This window comes from Pristiophorus japonicus, unplaced genomic scaffold, assembly GCF_044704955.1.
Source record: "Pristiophorus japonicus isolate sPriJap1 unplaced genomic scaffold, sPriJap1.hap1 HAP1_SCAFFOLD_81, whole genome shotgun sequence".
In the NCBI taxonomy this organism is placed as follows: Eukaryota; Metazoa; Chordata; class Chondrichthyes; family Pristiophoridae; genus Pristiophorus; species Pristiophorus japonicus.
Window position 1 is genome coordinate 1,849,858 of NW_027254729.1, and position 6,525 is coordinate 1,856,382.

Below are 6,525 nucleotides of genomic sequence, written 5' to 3' on the forward strand. Positions count from 1 at the left end.
AGGGGAGGGGAACCAGTGAGTGTGGAACTGAACCCAGACAGAGTCAGCACCTTCAGGGGAAGGGAACCAGTGAGTGTAGAACTGAACCCAGACAGAGTCAGCACCTTCAGGGGAGGAGAGGGGAACCAGTGAGCGGAACTGATCCAGCCAGAGTCAGCACTGAAGGGGAGGGTAACATAAGAACATAAGAAATAGGAGCTCGAGTAGGCCACACGGCCCATTGAGCCTGCTCCGCCATTTAATAGGATCATGGATTAATAGGACTCGGGTCCACCTCCCTGCCCACTCCCCATAACCCTTTAATCCATTATCGGTTAAGAAACTGTCAATCTGTTAAATTTATTCAATGACCCAGCTTCCACAGCTCTCTGAGGCAGTGAATTCCACAGATTTACAAGGCTCTGGGAGAAGAAAGTTTTCCTCATCACAGTTTTAAATGGGAGGTCCCTTATTCTGAGATTATGCTCCCTAGTTCTAGTCTCCCCTATCAGTGGAAACATCCTCTCTGCATCGACCTTGTCAAGCTGCTTCAAAACCTTATACGTTTCGATAAGATCACCTCTCATTCTTCTGAATTCCAATGAGTAGAAGCCCAAGCTCCTCAAACGTTCCTCATAATTCACCTCCTCATCTCTGGTATCAACTTAGGAACCTTCTCTGAACTGGCTCCAAAGCCAGTATATCCTTTCATAAATGTGGAAACCAAAACTGCACGCAGTAGTCTAAGTGTGTCCTCACTAATACCCTGTATGACTGTGGCATGACTTCCCTGCTTTTATACTCCATCCCCTTTGCAATAGAGGCCAATATTCCATTGGATTTCCTGTTCACTTACTGTACCTACATACTAAACTTTTGTTTCGTGCATAAGTACCCCCAGGTCCCACTGTAATGTAGCACTTTGCAATTTTTCTCCATTTAAATAATAACTTGCTCTTTGATTTTTTGTTCTGCCAAAGTGCATGACCTAACACTTTCCCACATTTTACTCCATCTGCCAAATTTATGCCCACTCACTTAGCCTTCCTATATCCTTTTGCAGATTTTTTGTGACCTCCTCACACATTGCTTTTCCTCCCATTTTTGTATCATCAGTGTAGTGGGAATTTTTAGAAACCCCGCTTTATGCATTCTGGCGATGTTAAAATGGTCAAATAAAGTCTGCTGATTCTGAGTCATGGGGAAAGAAGAAGTTGGACAAAGTATGGTTGCAGTGCAAACAGATGTATGCATGTTTTTTCTCTGATAAGGAGGAACCGAATGCCCTAAACGCTGAACTCAGGGTCCCATGTACTTTATTGTGAAAGGTTTTTCTTCTTCCATTGTAACCACAATGACGCACGTGCTTGTGGGTTGTGAGATTAAATATGGAACGGCCGGGCGAGTTCGGGGGCAAGAGGCTGCGGAGCTTTTAGACTGATCTCCAACTCGGCCGAGTCTCTTTATACATATAATAAACTTGGGTGTTTTCCACTTGAGCAGTTGGGTGTCTGAGTCATATTCTTTAACTTAGTTTCCACTCCAACAATTGGCTACATTACACTCGGTCCTTTCTTCCAAGTCGTTAATGTAGATTGTACATAGTTGGGGTCCCAGCACTGATCCCTGTGGCACCCCACTAGTTACTGATTGCCAACCCGAGAATGAACCATTTATCCCGACTCTCTGTTTTCTGTTAGTTAGCCAATCCTCTATCCATGCTAATATATTACCCCCAAACCCATTTTTTTTTTTTATCTTGTGTGGTAACCTTTTATGTGGCAGCTTGTCAATGGCTTCTGGAAGTCCAAATACACCACATCCACTGGTTGCCCTTTATCCACCCTGTTTGTTACATTGGTGGAGCCCAGATGATATTGGACAGGAGACGGTCGGTTGTCGGTGCGGGGCAGGAATTGGAGCCGTAAGTGGGCTGGTGAGCCTCATAAACACCTGCTTTAGGTCCCAGGTCCCAATCACAGGCCACAGGCCCTGGGATGGCCCCGTGGTGACAGGCCCGAGTCAGCGGGATCACTGGCCGCCATCTTGGACGGATGATGGCAATTGTGCGGCCACCTTGTTGCAGGAACCAAGACATTTAGCAAAACATCAAATGCTGATATTTGTGTGCTGGAGTCCGGCCAAATATCAGCCAAAGTTCCCCATACACCTCTGCAGGGAATTCCACAGGTTAACAACTCTCTGAGTGAAGAGGTTTCTCCTCATCTTCTTCTTTATTGGCCTACCGCTTATCCTAAGACTATGTCCCCTGGTTCTGGACTTCCCCAACATCGGGAACAATCGACACGCATCTAACCTGTCCAGTCCCGTCAGAAGCATATACGTTTCCATGAGATAGCCTCTCATCGTTCGAAGCTCCAGTGAATAAAGGCCCAGTTGATCAAGTTTCTCCTCATATGACAGTCCAGCCATCCCGGGAATCAGTCTGCTGAACCTTCCCTGCACTCCCTCAACAGCAATAACGTCCTTCCTCAGATTAGAAGACCACAACGGAACACAATATTCCAGGTGAGGCCTCACTAAGACCCTGTAAAACTGCAGTAAGAACTCCCTGCTCCTATACTCAAAGACCCGAGCTATGAAGGCCAACATACCATTTGCCTTCTTCACTGCCTGTTGCCCCTGTATGCCAACCTTCAATGACTGATGACCCATGACACGCAGGTCTCGTTGCACCTCCCCTTTTCCTAATCTGCCGCCATTCAGATAATATTCTGCCCCAGTGTTTTTGCCCCCAAAATGGATAACCTCACATTTATCCACATTATTCTGCATCTGCCATGCATTTGCCTACTCACCTAACCTGTCCAAGTCACCCTACAGACTCTTAGCGTCCTCCTCACATCTCACACCGCCACCCAGTTTAGTGTCATCTGGAAACTTGGAGATATTACACTCAAGTCCTTCATCCAAATCATTGATTTATATTGTAATGAGCTGGGGTCCCAGCACTGAGCGCTGCGGCACTCCACGAGTCACTGCCTGCCATTCTGAAAAGGACCCGTTTATCCCGACTCTCTGCTTCCTGTCTGCCAACCAGTTCTCTATTCACGTCAGTACATTACCCCCAATACCATGTGATTTGAATTTGCACACCAATCTCTTGTGTGGGACCTTGTCAAAAGCCTTCTGAAAGTCCAAATACACCACATCCACTGGTTCTCCCTTGTCCACTCTGCTAGTTACAACCTTAAAAATTCCAGAAGATTTGTCAAGCATGATTTCCCTTTCATAAATCCATGCTGACTTGGACTGATCCTGTCACTGCTTTCCAAATGCCCTGCTGTTTCATCTTTAATAATTGATTCCAACATTTTCCCCACTGCTGATGTCAGGCTAACTGGTCTATAATTACCCGTTTTCTCTCTCCCTCCTTTTTTAAAAAGTGATGTTACATTAGCTACCCTCCAGTCCATAGGAACTGATCCCGACTCAATAGAATATTGGAAAATGACCTCCAATGCATCCACTATTTCTCGGGCCACTTCATTAAGTACTCTGGGACACAGACTATCAGGCCCTGGTGATTTATCAGCCTTCAATCCCATCAATTTGCCTAACACAATTTCCCGCCTAATAAGGATATCCTTCAGTTCCTCCTTCTCACTAGACCCTCGGTCCCCAAGTACATTCGGAACATAATTCGTATCTTCCTTCGTGAAGACAGAACCGAAGTATTTGTTCTATTGGTCTGCCATTTCTTTGTTCCCCATTATAATTCAACTGAATCCGACTGCAAGGGACCTACGTTGGTCTTCACTCATCTTTTTCTTTTCACATATTTACAGAAGCTTTTATGTTCCAAGCAAGCTTCCCCTCCTAATGAAACCCTTCGTCCTCCTCGGTTGAATTCTAAATTACTCCCAGTCCTCAGGTTGGTGCTTTTTCTGGCCAATTTATGTGCCTCTTCCGTGGTTTTAACACTATCCTTAATTTCCCTTGTTAGCCACGGTTGAGCAACGTTCTCCGTTCTATTGTTACTCCAGACAGGGATGTACAATTGCTGAAGTTCACCCGTGTGATCTTTAAATGTTTATCATTGCCTATCCACTCTCAACTCTTTTAGTATCCTTGGCCAGTGTATTCTAGAATTGCCAATTCACACCTCAGACCGTCAAAGTTCCCTTTCCTTATGTTCACGACCCTAGTTTCTGAATTAACCGTGATACTCTCCATCTTATGAAGAATTCTACCATATTATGTTACAATTCCCTAAGGGGCCCCGCACAACAAGATTGCTAATTAGTCCCTTCTCATTACACATCACCCAGTATAGGATGGCCAGCTCTCTTATTGGTTCCTCAACCTATTGGTCGAGAAACCCATCCCAAATACACTCCAGGAAATCCTCCTCCACCACATTACTACCATGTGGTTAACCCAATCAATATGTAGATTAAAGTCACCCATGATAACTGCCGTACCACCACTGCACACATCCCTTATTTCTTGTTTGATGCTGTCCCCAACCTTACCACTACAAAACAGTGAGATAGACATTGCAGCGAGGGTCTGGTTATTGTGAAACAACAATTGTAGAAGAACAGTGACCCCGACATGATTTGAACAAGCAGCCCTTTGATCGAGAATCTGACGCACTACCGTTGAACCATGAGGTTTACCCAGTAGTTAAGGGATCTTCGTCTATATGAAGGTTCTGCAATACAAGGGACTTTAAATTCCCCGCCCATTAAAATACAGTTCGTAAAATGGGATATGGTTTAACAGTCACATGCAAAGTGTCATGTATTGATGCTTGGGGTCACTCGACACCAGGGGGCGCCACTGTCGGAAGTCATCGGGCTGTACGCGCGTGTGCGCGGGCCTTGGTATATAAGAGCGAGTACTATGTCACGTGGGCACTTTGGGAATGAGTAAAGTTGAACCAGGTTTACAGTAGAGTGAGTTTACAGGAACAAGTCTGTCGAGTCATTCTATACATTGCACAAAACACAGGAGAAATGATTGAAGTATGGAGTGTCCCTGAGTTAGCATTTGTTTGATTGTGCAAAAGAAGGTGAGGGGTTAATTCATGATGCTTTCCCGTGAAAGCAAGACAAAAGGTTAAGAAAAAAACCATACGGTGACTGTCAGGTGAGCGCTGCTTGTGATCCCTGGTGGGAATGGGCGGTAATTTTAAAGCCCCTTGTATTGCAGAATCTTCATATAGACGAACATCTCCACCTCACTGTGTAGGCCTCGTGGCGCAACGGTAGCGCGTCTGACTCCAGATCAGAAGGTTGCGTGTTCAAATCACGTCGGGGTCACTGTTCTTTTGGACATTGTTCTTCCAGAATTAATATTTCATTTGCTGTTTGACAATAACCAGACCCTTGCTCCAAGGTCTGTCTCACTGTTTCCCCGGTGTCAGGCATAGATACGCCTGCTGTCCTCATTTATTTCATGTGACAGGACACAAAAGTTCAAAATCAATCGTCTCACCGCGATCAGCGAACTCACCCGGTTTACAAAATTAAACCCCAAGCACGTGCCCGGCAAAGTGCAGAAGAAGCCAGATAGTCTGTAATCTCGGTCTATCACAGAAAGTATTGGTATTTATGGTGATTACAGCAATTATTAATCGTCTCACAGACCTCAATTATTTTTCTGCGATGAATTGATCGAGGATTGAAACCAGGTTAGTGCGCCGGGTCTTAACCCCTCGACCACCAGGGAACAGTTACGATGCATGTCGATATATTTATATATAATTATATATGAACCTGAATGTCAATGGCTACCTACCTAGACCTCGTGGCGCCCACGGTTGTGCGTCTAACTTTGAGTGAGAGAAGCGGTTCCACAGTGACACCTGTCATGTGTTCGACATGGTTACTGATTGTACTATTACAAGGTGTGCCACCAGAGGGCACTGCGGTGGGAGACTTGTAGCTTACCAGCACAGGTGTGCCTGGCCAAGTATAAAAGGCAGGCCACCAATAAAGGTTATCAATAAAGGACTCAGGTCACTAGAGTTAAAGAACGACACATTGTCTCGTGGAGTCATTATCAGAGCATTTGAAGGTAGTACAAGGGAGCCCAAAGCCTCAGAAACTGGAAATTCTACCAGAGCGTCGAAGTCATGCTGTAGGTGCCTGGGACAACACATTGCTCAAAGTTGTCCACACGTCAAGGCAGAGTGTTTCTTCGACAGAAAGACTGGGCATCTTACGAAGGCATGCCGACTGAAGGGTAAACCTGTTGTTAAAGCTATGAGTCCAGCCTTCAAAGCTATGAGTCGAAATCCCAAGAGACGACATAGTATGGAAGACCAACAACAGGACGAGGAGATGTTAGAGTTACACATCATCAGGAGCACGAGTTTAACGGACAGTGATTCGGAAAGCATTAAAATCCACATAGATGTTGCTGGATTCAAGATACCAATGGAAATTGACACGGGTGCATCCGTGAGTGTAATACCCAAGACACTGTACCGCGAAAAATTGCGTGATTTCCAACTGGCGAAACCCAAGATAGAGCTGCGAGGCTTCTCGGGAGAGTAAATTCCTGTGGTTGGTCATA

General features: G+C 45.4%; 1 non-coding gene across 1 annotated transcript; it reads left to right on the plus strand.

Moving 5' to 3' along the window:
- The first annotated feature begins 5,195 nt into the window (after window positions 1-5,195).
- On the plus strand, window positions 5,196-5,267 carry trnaw-cca (transfer RNA tryptophan (anticodon CCA)). The gene has a single exon. It is a non-coding gene; the product is annotated as a tRNA-Trp (tRNA).
- The last annotated feature ends 1,258 nt before the right edge of the window (window positions 5,268-6,525 follow it).